Raw genomic sequence first — 20,275 nt, forward strand, 5'->3', positions numbered from 1 at the left:
GCAGGGTTAGCACATGTAGCCACTGTCAAGGTGCAGAGGAAGTTTACGTGTGGGGAAAGCAGGTGATATTTCTAGAGCTGAACTGTCTGAGAGCCAGGATAGAGTGATCACTCTCACCTAAAAGGACGTCACAGGTGTCTGGATGGATGGCCCATGGTTGATTTCAACACAGGCTGTACCCCAAAGCTGCTGGGCACAAAAGGCTACACACCAACACTGACAAATTCAATGGGTGAGAATTACATTTTTTCCAATGTCCAATCATGTGACACAACTTGGAACGCCGAAATTTTTGTCAAACCCAACATTATCTAAGGGCATTGAACAAACCATCTTCTCACCACCCTTGGTGCTGGGCTGGGCGCTGGCTTCTTTTACCTGCTTGTCTTCCATTCTCATAATGAAAACTGTCATCTGCATTTTTCTGAGGATGCTGACATTCTGAGGGCTGAGAGCAAGCAGCTAGGAGGGCTGAGGTCAGGTCCAGTCCTCAGCTACTGGACTCCTCGTTCAGTGCTCTTTCCAAGAGGCCGGAGATGGGCCAGCTGTTAGGAATGCGGCAAGTCAGGCAGGGGCAGTGGGGAGTCTTTGGGTAAGAAGGGTCTGGGGCTGGGACCTGCTGGAGAGGAAGGGTGGAGACCTCCACCCCAACTCGCACCCCGCTGAGGCCCCATTGATCCTGCCCAGTCCACGTTTGGACATGGGTCCTGCTGCTTAGTAGCGGTGATCCTGGAACACTTCAACCTCACCAAGCTCCAGACGCCTCATCACAGTCCAGCACAGTCCTGGCACATAACACGCACTCATCATCTGCTCATTAACGTATCAGTTCTCCTATGTTTGTGGTGCCACAACCTCCAGGTCCCATCACTCCACCAACTGCCTTGGGACAATATCCATGCCCTCCTCCCCAGCCCTGGGTGCCAGCTGGTCCCAGCCACCTTCATCTCCACCGGTGACCAGACAGCACCCTGCCCGGCCCCCTGCCCCAGGCTCCCTGCCAGTCCTTCCCTATGGAGTGGACGCTCCAAAGGCAAACCCAATCACGGCCTCCGCCTCTTGTCTCTCAGCTGGGCAACCCTCCTTTCTTGCTTGAGAATTACATTTTCAACACTAAAGTGACTTTGGTTGTTTTCTGGTAACTTTTTTTTCCCTTAATTAAGACTATTTTTAGAGAAGTTTTAGGTTCACAGCAAAATTGAGAGGAAGGTACAGAGATGTTCCAGATTCCCTTTTCCCTCCGCCACACACACAGCCTCCCCCATTCCCAACATCCCTCACCAGTGGGGTACGTCTGGACCCACACCGACGCGTCATTCTCACCTACAGCGCATAGCTCACATTAGAGTTCACTCTTGATGTTGTACATTTTACAGGTGTGGACAAATGCATCATTGCATGTATCCATCACTAAGGTATCATAAGAGTATTTGCATTGCTTAGAAATCCTCTGTGCTCTGCCTGTTCACCCCTCCTCACCACCCCCTACCCTTGGCAACCACTGATCTTTTCACTGTCTCCACACTTCTGCCTTTTCCAGAATGTCACAGAGTTGGAATCATACCAGTATGTAGCCTTTTCAGATTAGTTTCTTTCACTTCGTGAAATGCATTTAAGGTTCCCCCAATGTCTTTTGATGGCTTGAGAGCTCAAAGTTCTTTTTAGCACTGTTATTCAGTGCTAAAATATTCCATTGTCTGGAGGTACCATAGTTTAGTTCTCCCCCAGTATCTTTTCACAGCCCTTTTATTACCATTTTTATACCTGTTTCTCAAGCCAGGCATCTGAGCCTTAGGGGTCCAGAAGCCACAAAATTAAAAAAATGCATCTTTCTAGTTGAATCATTTTAGCTGAAGAGTTGAAGGAAAATGATAACACAGAGTAGAACACAAAAGTCACTTGAATATTTAATACAAGGCTCAAGACTTTAAAATAAGTTTCGTGGGGCAGTCAAGTTAAGCTGCCACCACCTTCTTCCCTATTCCTCTCTGATCTTTGAGGAACTTGAGCAGAAAACCCTGTGAAGACCAGGTTATGACATTAGCCAGTTATTAAGCACGAATTCTGCACAGCAAGCCCCCTCCCCCCCTAAAACCAACAGCATCTAATTCACTATGTCAGTTTCACATCATTGGTGAATTTTGTCATCTCCGACAACGGTACCAAAATTGACAGAGCCAGCTGAGAGAGAAGGACCAATTAAATGCCTGACATCTGCCTTCATTTACTCAACTAAATTCGTGTTCCAAATGGCACCTCCTAGAACTTGCAGAAGGCTTCTAAAGCCGTAAGGATTATTTTCCTGCTTAACAAGGTGAATCAATAAAAGATGTTCAGTTTACTAATATGGCATATTCCTGTAATACAGATGTTCAAATTGCTAAGACAGTTTCAAAAATGTTATGATGGTGTTTGTGCCATACCTTGCAAGTTTCACGGCGCACTGCAGAGCACTGATTAGTCACATGAGTTGTCACAAGATAGATTGGATTTTTTTTCCCAAAAACGAATCTTAAGCTGCTAAGTATACATAACAATGCACGTGAAGTCCGATCAAATTTAATCAGCCTAAAATGAATTGCCCTCGAAAATAACTCTTGAAACAGAATCGGCCTTTCAAGAACAGCAGCTTTTGATCAGAAAAGCATGCTACCTAGTTAAGAGGAAACAGGCAGGAGGAATGGTGGCAGAGCCCTTGGAAAGAGGCCATTCGCAGCTCAGCAAGGACAAAATGCAGGTCCTGGGGGGCTGAAAGTCACCGCAGCACCAGCCTCGGGGCATCACTTCTGAGAGCCTGGAGCCAGCAAGTTCTGAGAGTTCGAAAGTGGAAACCACACAGCTATAGTTTTAAAAGAAAAATACGACCCTCATCAGTATCCTGTGGCTTGTCACCACCTAGGACCTGGGCAGAGACTTAGACATGTGCAGAAGGCTGAGCAGAGGTGACAGCAGTCACTAGGGCACCCCATGGGGGTTAAAGGCCAGCCTTGCTGCCCTGATTTAACTCCCCTCTCCCTAAGTGACAAGTGACCACACACAAGATGTTAGGAATGGATTTTATTCTATGACACCCCAAGGTTTGCCAAACAAGTTAGGACAGTCAGGTCCCTAAGGCTGACTCCCCGTGGCCTGGCTTCATCAAGGCTCAACAGGACCAACCGAATTCAACTACCCGTGAGTGAGTTCCCAAATGCACGGGCCCCCAGAGGCTGATGAGTAAGTCTCCATCATTGCCCCAGGAGCCTGCCGAGAAGAGAGATCTAAACAAGCTGCTGCGAGGGAGGGCAAGAGGCTGATCGGTGCTTGGATCGGGCTGGGAGCCAAAGTGTCCCAAGGACCTGGAGGAAGGAGGCAGTTCTGCTGAGGGGTTTGGGAAAGCATCCTGGAGGAGCTCCTGGCTGGGGCCCTGAATTGCTGGGTAAGGCTTCAACAGATGACAGGTGAGGGCACCGCAGGCAGGGTAACCTGTGAGCACAGAGCCCTCCAAGTCCAAGGCCACACTCAGGGGACCCCAAGCAGTTGGGGCAGCTGGGTGAGGCTTAATCATGGGAGAGACAGAGCAACAAACATCAATTAGAGCAAGGCTGCAGGATGCATGACTGATACACAAAAGCCCATCACTTTCCTATATGCCAGCCAATGAACAATGGAATTTGAAATTAAAAACACAATACCGTTTTTACATGAGCACCTCCCCCTCAAAATGAGATACTTAGGCTTAAACAAAATGAAATACTTAGATTTACACAATCTAACAAAATATGTCTAAGAGATATAGGAGGAAACTTACAAAACTCTGATGAACAAAATCAAGAACTAACGAAAGAGATATTCTATGTTCTCAGATCAGCAGCCTCAATGTTGTCAAGATGTCAGTTCTTCCCGACTTTATCTATAGATTCAACGCAATCCCAGTCAGAATCCCAATAAGCTACTTTGTGGATTTCACCACACTGATTCCAAAGTTTGCACAGAGAGGCAAAAGCCAGCATTGAAGGAGAACAGATTTGGAGAACTTGACGCTACCCAACTTCAGGACTGATGATAAAGTAATCAAGACAGTATGGCGGAAAAATAGACAGCTCGATGGAACAGAACAGAAAGCCCAGAAATAGAGCCACATAAATAAAGTCAACTTACATATTTAGTCAGCTTTGACAGAGGCTCAAAGACAACAACAACAGAACAAAGACTATCTTTTCGGCCGGTGGTGCTGGAACACTCACTCATGATGGTTCCTTTTCCATCAGCAAGCATTAAGCTGACCACCGTGTCCCTTGCTTTCTCCTCCCAAAATTATGCACACACATCATTCCTGATCGAGCGAGGCACACTCTTTCACCTGTCCAGAACCTCCCAACAAGATTTTTAAATCTTCCACCTTGCCTAAGAGTTCTTAAAATCCCTTTTTATTTAAATATTTTTAATCAATCAATAAAAATCTTTTTTTCCACATTTCAAGGATCTTTTTTTTTTCAATTGAAGTATAGCCGATTTACGATGTTGTGTCAATTTCTGGTGTACAGCATCATGTTTCAGTCAAACATATACATACATATATTCATTTTCATATTCTTTTTCATTATAGGTTACTACAAGGCATTGAATATAGTTCCCTGTGCTGTACAGTCTAAACTTGTTGCGTATCTATTTTTTTATATAGTCATTAGTATCTGTAAATCTCTAACTCCCAATTTATCCCTCCTCATCCCATTCCCCACCCTCCACCCCTGGTAACCATAAGTTTGTTTTCTATGTCTATGAGTCTGTTTCTGTTTTGTAAATAAGTTCATTTGTGTCTTGTTTTTAGACTTTACATATAAGTGATAGCATATGGTATATTTTTTTTTCTCTTTCTACCTTACTTCACTTAGTATGACAATCTCCTGGTCCATCCATGGTGCTATGGTGCTGCAAATGGCATTATTTTATTCTTTTTTATGGCTGAGTAGTATTCCATTGTATAAATATATCACAACTCCTTTATCCAGTCATCTGTCAATGGACATTTAGGTTGCTTCTATGTCTTGGCTATTGTAAATAGTGCTGCTATGAACATTAGGGTGCATGTATCTTTCCTAATTAGAATTCCCTCTGGATATATGCCCAAGAGTGGGATTACTGGATCATATGGTAAGTTTATTTTTAGTTTTTTAAGGAATCTCCATAATGGTTGCAACAAACTACATTCCTACCAACAGTGTAGGAGGGTTCCCTTTTCTCCACACCCTCTCCAGCATTTATTGTTTGTGGACATTTTAATGATGGCCATTCTGACTGGTGTGAGGTGATACCTCATTGTAGTTTTGATTTGCATTTCTCTGATAATTAGCAATACTGAGCATTTTTTCATGTATCTATTGGCTACTTGTATATCATCATTGGAGAATTCCTTGTCTTCTGCCCATTTTTGGACTGGGTTGTTTTATTTTGTTGTTATTAAGCTGTATGAACTGTTTGTATATTCTGGAGATTAAGCCCTTGTCAGTAACATTGTTTGCAAATATTTTTTCCCAATCCATAGGTTGTCTTTTTGTTTTGTTTATGGTTTCCTTTGCTGTGCAAAAGCTTATAAGTTTAATGAAGTCCCATTTGTTTATTTTTGCTTTTATTTCTATTGCCTGGGTAGACAGCCCTAGGAGAACATTACTAAGATTTATGTCAGAGAATGTTTTGCTTATGTTTTCTTCTAGGAGGTTTACAGTGCCTTGTCTTATGTTTAAGTCTTTAAGCCATTTTGAGTTGATTTTTGTGTATGGTGTGAGGGAGTGTTCCAACTTCACTGATTTACATCCTGCTGTCCAGTTATCCCAGCACTGCTTGCTGAAGACACTGTCTTTTCTCCATCGTATATTCTTGCCTCCTTTGTTGAAGATTAATTGACCGTATGTGTGTGGGTTTATTTCTGGGCTCTCTATTCTGTTCCATTGGTCCATATGTCTGTTTTGATGCCAGTACCACAATGTAAAACAATCATTTTTTAAAAGTCAGTGCGATGTCTCCACAGTTCAGGTCAGGGAAAGCTGGCTGTCAGCTGCCACCTTGAGTAGATGGGTTGCGGCAGCAGGGAGCTGCCCTGAGAAGGACTTTGAGGACACCGTCCAACTCAGCATGGGGAGCACCATGACGGATCAGCGACATCCAGGTGGAGGACGAGGCATAGGTGGGTGTGCTTACCATCCCTCCTCACCTGTCCAGCACAGAGGATGGGGGAGGCAGCAAGGTGGCTCAGGACCCTCCAGAGGTCACAATTCTGAAGCACACGGTGCTCATCCCACCTACATGCTGAGTAGCGATTATGTGCTGAGCAAATAACAAATCCACTGGAGGAACTAAATTCAGACTCTGGCTTGAGACACTTCCCACTCGGAGTTGGAGACAGGACCTGGGACATGAAGCATGTCCCGGCCAGGGAGGCCTCGGGGCTGCGCTCTGCAGACCACTGGCAGCCACGTGCTTCAGAGGAGAGGGATGTGACCTGATTGCTGTTTTAAAATCATAATATTCACCCCAACCACACGGCCATGCCTGTGAGCAGCATGGGGGTTCCAGAGCCCCCGTTCTAACCACTGCACTCCCCAAGTGAAGAATGGACAGGGAGACCAGGGGACTGAGCCAGGCCTAGGCCCCACAAAGGCCGGCAAGTAGGGCAGACAAAGATGAGACAAGTGAGGTGGAGGGGACAAGCCAAGACAGTGATGAGAAAGGAAAGGCCAGCATGGAAAGACCATAACAGGGTGGACCTTCTTTTGCACTTTGGGTTGGGGGGGAGCTGTCACTTACTCAGCAAACACTGATGAATGTCAGGCACTGGACTTGGCACCGAGGGTCCAGGACAGAAGACACTGCCCAGCAGGATCAAGCAGGCCACCAGGCCACCACCATCCACACCATGACCAGTGCCCAAGATGTAAGCAGCATCAGAAACCCACTCAGGGGCTGTGTCTTCATCCACACATGCTCCCATGACAAAATACCCTTGTCCAGGGGTGGGTTAGAACAACACAAACTTATTTCTCACACTTCTGGAGGCTGGAAGTCTGAGACCAGGGTGTCAGCACGGTTGGGTGCTGATGAGAGCCCTTCTGGGTGTCAGATGGCCAACTTCTCACTGCATCCTTATGTGGCAGAAGGGGCACGTGAGCCCTCTGGGGTCTCTCTGATAAGGGCACTAATCATATGGTGAGGACTCCACCCTCACAACCTAAGCATCTCTCAAATGCCCCACAGCCCAGCCCCATCACATGGGCTTAGGATCTCAACACGTATCTTTGGCAGGGGACACAGACATTCAGACCATGGCAGGCCGGCTGGGAGGCCTGGGGAAGAGGTCCAAGAATAGGCCTGAAGCAGACTGGGCTCCAGTGTTGGGGGTCTGGGGACTAGGCTGAGGTTTTGGCTTCGTAATGTATCTCTTGAGGAGTATGGTCACTGTGAGGCGTGATCAGAGTGGTGTTTTAGGAAGAGAACAGTTGGGTTATACCCAGGTGGGAAGAATGAGTCCTTCTGAAATTTAAAAAAAAAAAAAAAAAAAAAAAAAGGTTATTTGAGAAGGATCACACTGAGTGTGGAGAACAGATTCAGGTGGGGGTGAGGCCGGAGGCAGGGAGGACAATGGGAGGCCGTGGTGATCCAGCTAAGAAGCGAGGAGGGGCTGAGTGCAGCAATCATGCTGGCCAGGAGAGAGATTCTCAGGGGTAGAAAAGACCACCTGGGAATCGAACTGGTCCTAAGGCAGAAGAGAGAGGGGTGGCAGGCGGCAGCCAGCTCGCAATCTTGAGCAGAAGGACGCAGGTGACTTCACAGGAGGAAGTGAAGACAAGGAGGAGTGGTGAGGGTTTCAGTTTTGAAATGCCTTTTAGATACAGCAAGGTTGGGGTGGCCAACAGGCAGCTAGACACACAGCCTGGACCTGAGCAGAGACAGAGAAGGTCCGTGCCCCCCACCATCATGGGATCCAAGGAAGAAGGGGTCCACACACACACCCCCACTTCCCCACACTAACTACAAGTTGTTCACGTACTGGCCCGTGGCTTAAACTTCTTCTATCACAGCTGAAAGGGCTTCAAGTCCCCTGCTGCCCCCCACCCCGCCATCCATGGCCCCCAATCGCTCCCCTGCAGTCTAAGCCACCACTGCCCCATTACAAATCTAAGAAATATGTAGTTTCCCCCCAAAAAAGAGCACAGTTAAACCAAAGTGACAGGCCATCTTCCCAAAAGCAAAATACACGTAGGGAAAAAAAAATGCTGAAAAGTTCTGGCAGAGGACAGCACATAAACACATTCCAAGGCATTGCATGACTTTTATGCAACATTGACTGAGCCAGTCAATAATTTAAGGGGAGGGGAAAAAATACGTGCGTTGACATAGCAACTGTCACATCGCATTACTCGGGCTACCTTTTCCATACAGATGTCTTCCTTAAAGAAAAGCATTTCCCCAGATGCCCGGTGAACCTGGGCGCCTCCTTGCCACGGAGAAAGAAACATCTGGTTTGCAGTATCTTTGCGTCAGCCTCCCTGTGGTTCCCAGGCCTTTCTTGCCTCCAGCAATTTTGTTTTCATGAGTCGAGATTTTCAATCAAGGAAGATGCGATGAGATGGGGTGCCTGGGTCCTGCGGGACAGCTGGACACCAAGGTGTTGGAGGCAGGAAGAAACCCACAGCACACACAGGCTGCACTGAGGCAAGCAAGAGTTCCTCAGGGCTGGGGGAAGCAGAGAAGGGTGCAGACAGCCCACGCTGCAGTGGTAAAAACCTCAGATGCCTCAAAGAAATGCTCCCCGCCCCCAGATAATGGCTCCATCCTTGACACTCGGAATATTTTCCTTGGAACTTCTCTGTTTTCCAAATACCATTCATCCCTTGGTAAGAATGACATGTCTTTGTTCGTGGGATGCTGTTTTCCCCTACATTTAAATCCGGCTCACAGTAAGTGCCATAAATTAACAGGGAATAATGAAGGAAATCCCAAACAATAGCCAACATGTGTTCCCAAAACACAGCACTGTCACTGTGACTAGTTCTTCAATCTGCATCCATCATGGCCCAGGGAAAACAGAACTCTCTCCGTTTCTGGCACAAAGCTCCCTTAGCTTATGTGAACTCGGGTCCTCCTCAACCTGGGAGCCACCTGACCCTGGCCCAGCCTGCAGGGCCACACAGGCACCTTTGCCGCCAGGAGGAGCAGGTATCTACATCGAGGCTGAGTTTCTGGCCAAAACTCTTTTCCCTCAGACTGTCAAATCCACTTAAGTGGAGCTCCCCCAGTGAATGGTGGGAGAATGGGACCCATTTTGGGCTGACATCTACCTCTGTATTATCCCAAAAGCAAGCACAGACTTGAGCATAAAGATTCAACATCCACCGGACAACAGAGGCTGCATCAAAGGGGGCCTGCTAAGCAGGTAGTCCCTGAACATTCAGTGTTCTTGAGTCTCTGGGGGTCGTTAAACTTGGAAGCCAGAAAAACTGCAGTGACTTCTCTGCATGATGAAACTCAGACTTCACCAGGTCAGCAAGCCTCTCCTCCACTCCCACCACGTTAGCTTGGTTTTCACCGGAGACACGCTTCACAGTGGAGGAAGCGCTTCACTGACTCAGTCTGATGGGCTCCTCCTGCTAAATAGAGCTGGGTTGAGCCCAATTCGTCCCACCAGCTGGGAGGCCAGACCTCTCCCTTCACAGCACGCACGGGACCAGGAGCGGCCCTAGCTGAGTCCCTTCCTGGAGGTCACAGATTCACAGCACCTCCCCACCCTCATTGTCTGGCCTTCTACCCCGACCCCTCCCCAAAATCTAGGCAGCCTTCTCAGGGGTGAGGAATGTCCCCGGAAGGGCCTCTCAGCTCTGCAGAAGTTCTCTGGGCAGCTCAGAGGCACACCTCACTTCCCCCCGCCCACCCCTCCTGACCCCCTCCCACCTGCCCCACACGCAGCCCAGAGAGGGCCTGGCCCCGAGCCCGCCGTGTCGCAATCCCCACCAGCCCACGACAGCCACCAGGAAGGCGGCTCCACAGCGGCTCCGGTTTCATCTGAATGTTTGCCTTGGCTCTCGCTGTCACTGCAGGCCTAGACCGGGCACGCTTTTCCAGGAAAAAATCATCATTTTTCGATTCCCTGCTTGTTTTTCTCAGGGTGCACATGACATGCAATCACCAAAAACCGTAAATAAATTAGCAGCAATTTGAAGGAAGAGTGTTATGCTTGGTCACAAAATGTCCTGGAAGCGAGCTGAGGGGAAAGATGTTCTAATCAGGGAAATCAACATGCGGTAACAAACACAAACAACCTGCCCTCCACCCGCCTTCTCCGGAAGGACCCCCGCATTCCGTTTCTCAGCCTCGCTGCCTCCCCTGCATAGGGAATTAACTGCACACACCCTCCAGGAAGAGTCTGCAAAGTGAAGGCCCCACCTGGACCCCTCCTCCAGTCTGAGGCCCGCAGACCCCGCGGACATGAGCTTAGGCTGCCCTCGCCCCAAGCATTTCCTTCCAGATCACCCAGCACTGTTGGCACCACCACCAAGCCCAGCCGGAACTCAAGTCCCTCCCAGGCCTCCCTCCCCCACACCTCCCATCCATCCCAAATCCTGTCATTTCCATTAATTCACCAGCCCACGTCCTCCCCACCAAACAAGCCCTCCGCTTCTCTCCCCTGGGCACGCGCAGCCTCCCCGGGATGCTGCACCTGCCCTCCCTTCTCTCCATCCTCCCTTCCGATCATGAGCAAAGCATTCTGCAAAGGGTTGAAGATCCAAAGGCAAGTCCCCTCTTCCAGTCCCCCCCCCCCTCGTCAGCCTCCATAGCACCACCAGGCATCCTGCCAACTCCCCTCAGCACGGACGCCCCACCAGCCAAGGGCCTGGAGCATAATGAGGAGACTCTGTGCGAGGAAGCTTCCAGACGTTAACAGGAGAGGCCGGTGAGGCTCATGGCCAGCGTCTGCAAGACAGGGCGCTGCCCAGGATAGGGGGCCTGTCTTCCGCGATCTATGTGCCTCTCCAGGTGCTGCTTCAGGTCCAGAGCTGCCAGCCCTGCAGGTAGAGGGGCAGCTGTGTGGCCACCAGTGAGCCTGGACGGCAGGCCAGGGGGCCAGAGGTCCTACAGAGCAGGCACCAGAGAACTTCTCAGGCCCCCTACCCTCTATGTTGGCCAGACTGGACTTCCCTGCCAAGAACTCAGTGCTCCTTCCCATACCCAGCAACACCCAAGAGTCCCTTTATTCTGGAAACTTCCATAGCACTTGGCAATACATCCCTTTCATCTGACTCAATTATAAATTGCCATTTTTAATCAGCCTCTGCATATTCTTCGCCCTGCCCTTTGATCATCTGACTACTGGGTTTTCTAAAGAGAAAAAAAAAAGTCGAACATTGCCAGAAAGAGAGCTGAAAAAAATCTGACAAATTTAGTAACAAGGAAAACAGGAAGAGATCGTCTAGAAAAACCGTACATGTGGTCTAGGATTGCCGAGAGGGCTTCCTTCAGAAAGGGTCAGATGTTAAAAGGATAAATGTGAAGGATGGAAGAGGTGCCCCAAAACCACAGTCCACAGACCCAGCACAATCCAAGAAGATGGAAGTCAGAAGAAAGTTCAGGTAGGCTGGGAAGACATTCGAGGAAACAGGTGAGCTGCCTGGGTAGGCTGTCTGGTCTGGGGCAGGGGGAGAGCTCAAGGGAGAAACACACCTTAGCCAGATGCTCTGATGGTCACAGAGGCCCCTCTTCGCTGGGAAGGCAGAGGGCCTCCAAACTAGGAGGGAGGCTGGTAGCTGGAAACAGCGGACAGACAGGCAAAGGAGCGTGTTAGCTACTGTTGAGAAGCCCAAGCCTCTAGACCCAGAGAACGTACATCTCAGGGGCCAGGGAGTCCTGCGAATGCGATCCTGAGGTTGTCACCCTGAGTCTCTGAGAGCATGGGGTGCTGGGAGGGGGCCGGAAAGCCACATAAGCCAGTGCTCTCCCAGTGTGGGAGGGGAAGGTACAGGTCTTGAAACTAACGCCTGGCTCCCTGAACATCCCCTCCTAACGATGGTATAAAGTGAATTATGAAAGATAGCCTATAAAACCCTAGAAAAGAGACACTGGCCCTAAAATCAGCATGAGTTCACCGAGACCACAGAAGGTAAACTGGCTTCAGTCCCTTTTCTGAGGAGTGTTCTAGGCTAGTGTTAGGAAAATAATTAAACATGTCACCTTAATTTTAGCGGCTGGATTCCACTCCATTCTTAACCTCAGGAATGCATTTCATGAAGTCTCTTGACTTGCATTTTATGAGTCCCTTGAAATCTCCAGAAATGTACACTAAGTAATGGGTTCGGTGTGTGTGTTGTGGTATAATGATTGCATGCATTTTTTAAAAGCATTTTTTAAATATTTGGATTAAAAATAAAGAATGCACACCTTCAGAACCTCAAATGATATTAACTACACGGCCAGAAGGAAGAGTGAATAGAACTGGATAAAAGGACTTACTCTTCAAACGAGCCAAGTTTTCTTAGATTTAACACCAAAACCACAAGCAACAAAACAGAAAGAAAATATAGATAAACTGAATGTGATAGAAATTTTAAACTTTTGTGTTTCTAAGGACACCATCGAGAAAGTAAAAAGATAACCCACAGAATAGGAGAAAGTTTTTGTAATTCATATATCCAACAAGAAACTTGTATCTAGAATGCACAAAGAATTCTTCCAACTCAAGAAGACAAATAACCCAATGGGCAAAGGATCTCAATACATAATTCTCCAAAGAAGATGTTAAAGTGGCCAATAAACACTTGAAAAGATGTTCAACATCCTTAGTCATCGGGAAATGAAAATCAAAACCACAGTGACCCCTTGACATTGGTCTTGGTGATGATTTTTTGGACTTAACACCAAAAATAAAGGCAACAAAAGCAAAAATAAACAAATGGGACTACATCAAACTAAAACATAGTTTGGAAACTGTCCAGCAAAATGAAAAGGCAATGTACTGAATAGGAAAAAATATTTACAAATCATTTATTTGATAAAAGGTTAATTCCCAAAATATATGAAGAATTCATACAACTCAATAGCAAAAAAAAAAAAAAAAAACAACCAATGTGGTTAAAAAATGGGCAGAGAATCTGTGTGATACTGTGATTTATAATTTAAAAATATATATATACACACACACATTAGGTCTTCATCTCATTTCTGGCACAGGGCTCCTAAAACCCTTGGAATTTCTTAAGTGATGAGAACAAGGAAGGCGTCTCTTGTTATGTTAATGAGGTGACTTTTGAACCCACCTACAGATGGGGGCTGGTTGCCAGGAAAACCAACCAAGTGATCGAAGGGTTGGAATTTTCAGTCCACACCCCGACCTCTGGGAAGGGGAGAGTGCCTAGAGGTAGAATCAACTGCCAATGGTCAATGATTTAATCAATCATGCCTATGTAATGAAGCCTCTACAAAAACCCAGAAGGGGAGGGTTCAGAGAGCTTCCGGGTTGGAGACCACATGGAGGTGTTGGGAGAGTGGCACACGTGGAGAAGGCATAGAAGTTCCATGCCCTTCCCCTTAACGTTGCCCTCGGCATCTCTCCCATCTGGCTGTTCCTGAGTTACATCCTTTTATAACAAACCAGTAATCTAGTAGGTAAAATATTTCTCTGAGTTCTGCCAGCCATTCTAGCAAATTAACCCAACCCGAGGAGAGAGTCATGGGAACCTCTGCTTTATAGCCAGTGGGTCATTAGTACATGTAGCAGCCCAGGCTTGAAGGGGAGGCAGAGGGGTCTTGTAGGACTGAACCCTTAACTGTGGAATCTTGTAAGCAGACAGGGCAGGGGGTTCCCAGAGAAAGAGAACCAGGCATGATATAAGAGAAGCCATTTTTGACCTAAGCCATTTTGCAGTCTAAGCCTGGCTACAATGCTTGCCCTTGAACAGGTCTCAGTAATTAATGATCCTGAGGGTACAGAAGAACTCAGAAACAAAGGACTATTATCAGGCAAGAGAAGTAACAACAGCAAAGATAATATATCAGCTCTAAAGACTGACTCCTAGCTCTGTTTCAGTGGTACAGATAAGCCTGAAAGGAGAATGATGTTGACCGTTCCTGATTCTGGTGACTTCAGTCAACTAAAACCTGGACTCTCTCGACTGCCCAAGCCTCTTCATGAATATGCACGTACCCTCATCTTAAAACCTCCCCAGTTTTGCTGTTAGGAGAGACGCTGCTTTGAGAAAGATCCTTGGTGGTCTCCTTACTTGCTGCAAGTAATAATAAATCTTTCCTTCTCCCGATCCTTGGCTTGGTTGTGTCTTTTGGCTCAACACTCTCCAAGAGGCGAACCCAGTTTTCAGGTAATGATCTGATGGTATCTCCAGTCAGTGTCAGAATTGAGTTGAATGGTAGAACATTCAGCTGGTGTCTGGAGAATTACTTGGTGCTGTGAGAAAACACTCCCTTCCACACACTGAAAGTTGAATCTCAGAACACATTTACTCTGAATATTTTTCCAAAGAAGACATACAGATGGCCAACAGGTATGTGAAGAAGTGTTGAACATCACTCATCATCAGGGAAACAGAAGCCAAAATCACAATGAAATATCACTTCGCATCTGTTAGAATGGCTATTATCAAAAAGCAAGAAATAACAAGAGTTGGCAAGGATGTGGAGAAAAGGGAGCCCTTGTGCACCATTGGTGGGAATGTAAATTGGTGCAGCCACTATGGAAAACAGTATGGAAGTTCCTCAAAAATGTTTAAATAGAACTACCCCATGATTCAGCAATCTCACTTCTGGGTACTTCTCGGAAGAAAACAAAAATAGTAACTTGGAAAGATACACGCATATATATCCACACAAAAACCTGTATGTGATTTTTCAAAGCAGCATTATTCATAAGAGCCAAAAGGTGTCAACAACCCAAATAGCTATCAATCAATAAATGGATGAACAAAATGTGGTAAATCTATGCAATGGAACAGTATTCAGCCATAAAAATAAATGAAGTACTGAAAGATGTCATGAAATGGACAGTCCGTGAAGGCATCAAGTGATGTAAGGAGCCAGACACCAAAGTCCACGTACCGCACAATTCCATGCACCAGAAATGTCCAGAATAGGCAAATCCACAGAAACAGAATAGATTGCCTAAGGCTAAGGAGGATGGGGAAGAGGCGGGTAGAAGGACGTGACAGATAAGGGGGTCGTGGTTGGTTTCTTTTGGGGTAATGAGACTTAAGTGGGGCAACACTGAAGTGTACGCTTTAAATGGGTAATTGTATGATATGTGAATTATATCTCAATAAATCTGTTTACTTATAAATACGTAATGGGAATTAAAAAAGGATTCAAAACATCAACTACATACATTTTGGGGGATCGAGCCATGATAAGTGTGTGTTAAAAGCCCAGGGGCCGGGCGTGCGTGGTAATGAGCTCACTGTCAGCTGGAGGTGAGTCATCCTTGGGTTGGTTCTACAGAGATGCTGAGGTCAACTGAGGCTAGCTTTGTGGAGACAGGGCGCCCAAGGAGATCGAGGAATGCTCCCACCAGCCACCGCTCTCCTCTCACAGTTCTCTAGCGCGCATCTCTCAGATGGCCCCTGGGGGTCTTGTTAAAGGACACACCCTGGCTCAGCAGGGCTGAGTGGGGCACACGCTCCTGCCTTCCTAACAAGCTCCCCGGTGACACCTTGCTGCTGGGCCGTGGGCCACACCGCTGAGTAGGAAGACACCAAACTGAGGCTCAGAGGCGCCACATAACTTAACCCAGGCCACCCACTCATAAGGGGCAGAAGGTCTGAACTCAGGTCTAACTGACTCCAAAACTCAACTTCTTTCCACCCTGGCGCCCACTCCATGGGTTCTGGATGCCATGTTCCAGGAGAAGCCAGACTTGAAAGAAGATTCCAGGGTGGGATGGGCTCTGGAGCCCACATCAAAGGAGGACCCACGGGAGAATGAGAAACATGTGGGCGATCTTAAAAGGGACTCAGGAGACAGGGCAGCTGGCCTCCAGCCTGGGAAACTCTGCCCCGGGGAACAGTCATGCCCACCTACCTGGATGGCCCCCGGGGTGGGCACTGGGCCAATGAGGAGACATATGAGCATACTGGCTTGGGCTCCTTAAGAAGAATGTTCTAATAGTCAGAGCTGTCCCAGAATAGAACAGGTTACCCCAGGAGTAGGGACCCAGACACCACCCTCAAGGCATCATTTGCTATGATAATAAAGAGAAATCTTACAATGACAAATCTTTAAATTCTAGCTAAGGGTGCTCAGCTGGGAGACTTGTTTTTTTTTTTATTTTTTAAGCAGATTAACAAGTGTTAGGTAAGCGTTAAAGGCATATTAGTCAGAAACGGAAACTTTCACCTTGATATATTTCAGATTGAAATAAAATTCAAAAGATCCTCCTTTCTCTCCTTCTAAAGTTCAGCTTCACCACTTGAAATCATCTCGGAAAGCGCTGGGCCTAATGATCTGAACACCCTTTCAACCATGAGCCTCTGGACCCCTGCATCCCTTCTCCAAAGCAAAATAGCCCTAGTTTTCTCAAGCCCTGTTCAAAAGGTTTCAAGCCCTCTCATCCCCTGGTTGCTCTCCACGGATAAGCACCAGTTTGTTTCAGCTGTGGCCTGAGCAGCACCAGAGAGAACGGAGCTGTAACTGAGCTGGAACATGATCCTTCCATTAACACAGCCCCAGGTCAGGTCCGCGGTCCAGCCGCCCATGTCAATGCCCTTGCTCACCGTGCTTCCAAGGATGAGAATTGCCACCTGGGTCTTTCTATCTAGGTGGTGGAGAGGCACAGCCTGCCTGGCCCATCTTTGATCTTCGGCTGCTTTGGGTGGACTGCATGACATTGAGCCAATGTTTTGGATTAGTAGAAAGAATAATGGTTTTACAATTAGGGTGGCTCACAATCAGACTAGACTGCCCTGGTGTGATGTTGGCTTCCTCTCCATGAGGTATGCAAGCAGAATCTGTCAGGGAGGTGATTCGGCTGCCAAAGTTTGGCCAGCGACTCACAAGAAATTTAAAATCCTGTTCTATAACACAACACTCAGAGACAGAGCAGAGCCCGTGACGGAAGGAGACTGCACATGCCATGCCCACGCTCTGCCCTGGATGGTGCAAAGCATCAGGTTTTTCTACCACAAATCATTTCTTTCTCGCAACTATCCTGTGAAGTAGCTAAGATGTCCCCACTTTGCAGATGACCAAACTGAGGTTCAGAGAGGCCAAATAACTTATCTGCGTCACCCAGTCAGTTGGCAGAGCCAAGACGCTGTCTGTTGAATCCGATGCCAAGGTCCAGGTTCATCTTGCTCTACTCTGCAGGTCCCAGGAAGAAATGAGAACAGCAAAAGGCCATCAGCTGTTGGGAACCTGGAATGCTAGGAGTTTTGATTTAATACAGGAGATAAGACAACTTTCTTGATGAGAGATATTTTTAATCTTTGTAAATACTTGAGATCAGTTAATAATTTTAAAATAAAAGGAATAGCAAAACAAGGGGAAATAAATGAAAGATAAGGCCCTTGGGAGGTACAGAGGCAACTAAGGAACTTGGTAGCCTTTGGCTATGTCTCCTCGGTGACATAAACCAGCCTCTGATTCGAGAAACAGTCCAGAATGAGACCACAGGGAGCAGCCAGACCGAGGGCACATGCTTCTCAAGCCACCTTCACGAAAAGCCCGTCTGGTTTCTTCCAAGGGAAAGCTGGAAAGCTGCATTCCAGGCACACCTCGTTGTACGCACTTCACTTCACTGGGCTTCACTGTTTGTTTGTTTTAACAAATTGAAGGTTTGCGGCAACCCTTTGTCGGCATCATTTTTTCCAATAGCATTTGCTCACTTTGTCTCCGTGTCACATTTTGGTAATTCTCACAACGTTCCAAACTCTTTCATTACTATTATATTCATTATGCTGATCTGTGACCAGGGATCCTTAATGTCACTATCACAAAAAGATGACAGGGAGGGGAGGGTAGAGCTCAGTGGTAGAGTGTGTGCCTAGCATGCATGCCCGAGGTCCCGGATTCCATTCCCAGTACTGCCATTAAAAACAAATACTTAAATAAACCTAAATTACCTCCCCACTCCAAAAAAAAAAAAAATTACAATTCACTGACGGCTCAGATGATGGTCAGCATTTTTTTAGCAATAAAGTATTTTTAACTAAGACGTGTACTTCTTTTAGACATAATGCTATTGCACACTTGATAGACTACACAGTATAGTGTTAACATAACTTTTCTACGCATTGGGAAACCAAAACATCTGTGTGACTCGCTTTATTGCGACATTCACCTTATGGCGGTGCGGTGGTCTGGAACCTTCGCAGCATCTCCGAGGTCTGCCTGCACAGACATCCTCAGAGCAGTCCGCCGGGAATGTTAACTGCTTGCCGCCAGGGAATTCACAACTCCAGGATGATTTTCATTTGCTCACAGGGCTATCAGAAGTTACTGTGATGGATTCAACCAGCTTATCAATAATTAACTCATACAGGGGCTTATCAAACACCTCTGATCTCTGTAGCATTCATCTAACCACACATACACGCAAACACACAGGCCTTCACAAATATAACTGCTCGAGGAAAATAACAAAGGAATCAGGGACAGCCTTCTCCATGGTCACAGCTAAGCACGCGGGTGAAGTGGCGTGCGTGTCAAAGCTGTGAAGAGACCCGACGGTACCATCGGCTGCTTTGGAGTCCACGTTTCAAGCCACAAGAGATGCCTATTTACGCATCACACATGCTTCAAAATACCAGATTAAAGAGTACGAGGTGTGGATAACACCTGAGGGCTTTTTGGAACTCATGCAAAATTACAGCAACCATCCTGGAGCCCCAGCAGCAGGAAAACATTTGGAAACTTTATTTAAAGAGCTATTAAATATAAAGAAAGGTCCAGAATGAGATTTCTTGGAGCTTATGAATATTTATTATAACACATTCTTGAAAACAACCAAAAAATTAAGTACAATAGAAATAGGAAACAGATTTATAAGAGTCAGTCGTATGTTTACAGTATGCAAATTACAGTTAAAGACCTATAACCAGAATATTGTTAAATGCCAAAAAAAAGGCACAGTGGAGGGCTGCTGATATTTGGACATTTTCTTAAAACTGGCAAATGGTATTTTCAGAGTCTTTTGACAATCTGTTCACCGAGGAGTGCCTGTGGGCACATCTTGTTATTTTCACCAACCTGGTGGCAGAGACGCAAATTCAAAGCAATGTCGAAGTCCTGGGGGTTATCACAGCCCCTTTGTTCACGGTGACCAGGGCTTGGCTGGACAGGAACAGGAGATGTCCTGAACCTTGACCAGAAAGCTCTCACACACAGCCCAGCCTCCCTCAGCCTTGGAGCGATGAGGAGGCTTCGCCAACATGCCCCAGACTCCCAGACAGCTCGCTAAGCACACTCATGTCTCGGGATTAGCAACAAAAGAAGCTCTGATGACAGTCTACGTGCTAAATAACGTTCCCTGGTCAACGATGTCACCCTGGGCTTTGTGACACCCATCGAGCAGGGCATCCCCTGACTACAAACCCCAGATGGACACGCAGGGTGAAAAGCAAAGCCCATCTCCGGGGGGTGGTGGCTGGAGAGAGGAAGGAGGCATGTCTGCAAGTTATCTTAAAACCCAAACCTTTCACCAGACACTACACCACTTAAAGAAGCCTAACTCATTAAGGATTGGTTTTTCTTTTTTAAACTTCTTATTAGGAAAGCAATAGATAGGAATTGCAGGAAATCTGTAAAACACAGAAAAGTCTAAGAAAGGAAAGCATTTCTAGATAGGACTGAATTTAAATTGGGACTCCCTTGAGGTCAGAGGCGAGGAGCTTTGCTTACAGCTCACTGGTGGCCTGGGCTCCAGGGGGACTGACGGGTGGGAGCCCTTCACCCACCTCACACACTCCCCGCCAACAGCCCCGGACCCCTGCCTCGTATGCAGCTGAGCATGGCCGTCCACATGTGCTCAGAGCACTCACTCCAAGAAGCTGAAATTGGTCACAGTGCAGAGGAAGAATAAGTGAGTTACAGGTTACAGCAACCTCACCGCCAGAAAGGAAACCGCCCTGGATAGCTGCGTGGCCCTGGGCAAGTCCCTGACCATCAGATGCCTCATTTCTGCATCTGTAGGGCCGGACAGGGGTGCTCAGAAGGGTCCCTGTACTCACAGGGCTGTGGCGACACTCCCAAAAAGGCTCCACCCTGTGTGTGCAACCAATACGTGTTACTAATAAGGACAGCAAGTGCCACC

At 47.1% G+C, this 20,275-nt stretch overlaps 1 protein-coding gene across 2 annotated transcripts in view; it reads right to left on the reverse strand.

Annotated features, from left to right (window-relative positions):
* FAM169B (family with sequence similarity 169 member B) overlaps positions 1 to 20,275 on the reverse strand; it is a 67,227-nt gene that overhangs the window by 27,031 nt on the left and 19,921 nt on the right. The gene's annotated exons all lie outside the window — the stretch shown is intronic.

This window comes from Camelus ferus, chromosome 27 (assembly GCF_009834535.1).
Source record: "Camelus ferus isolate YT-003-E chromosome 27, BCGSAC_Cfer_1.0, whole genome shotgun sequence".
NCBI classification, from domain to species: Eukaryota; Metazoa; Chordata; class Mammalia; order Artiodactyla; family Camelidae; genus Camelus; species Camelus ferus.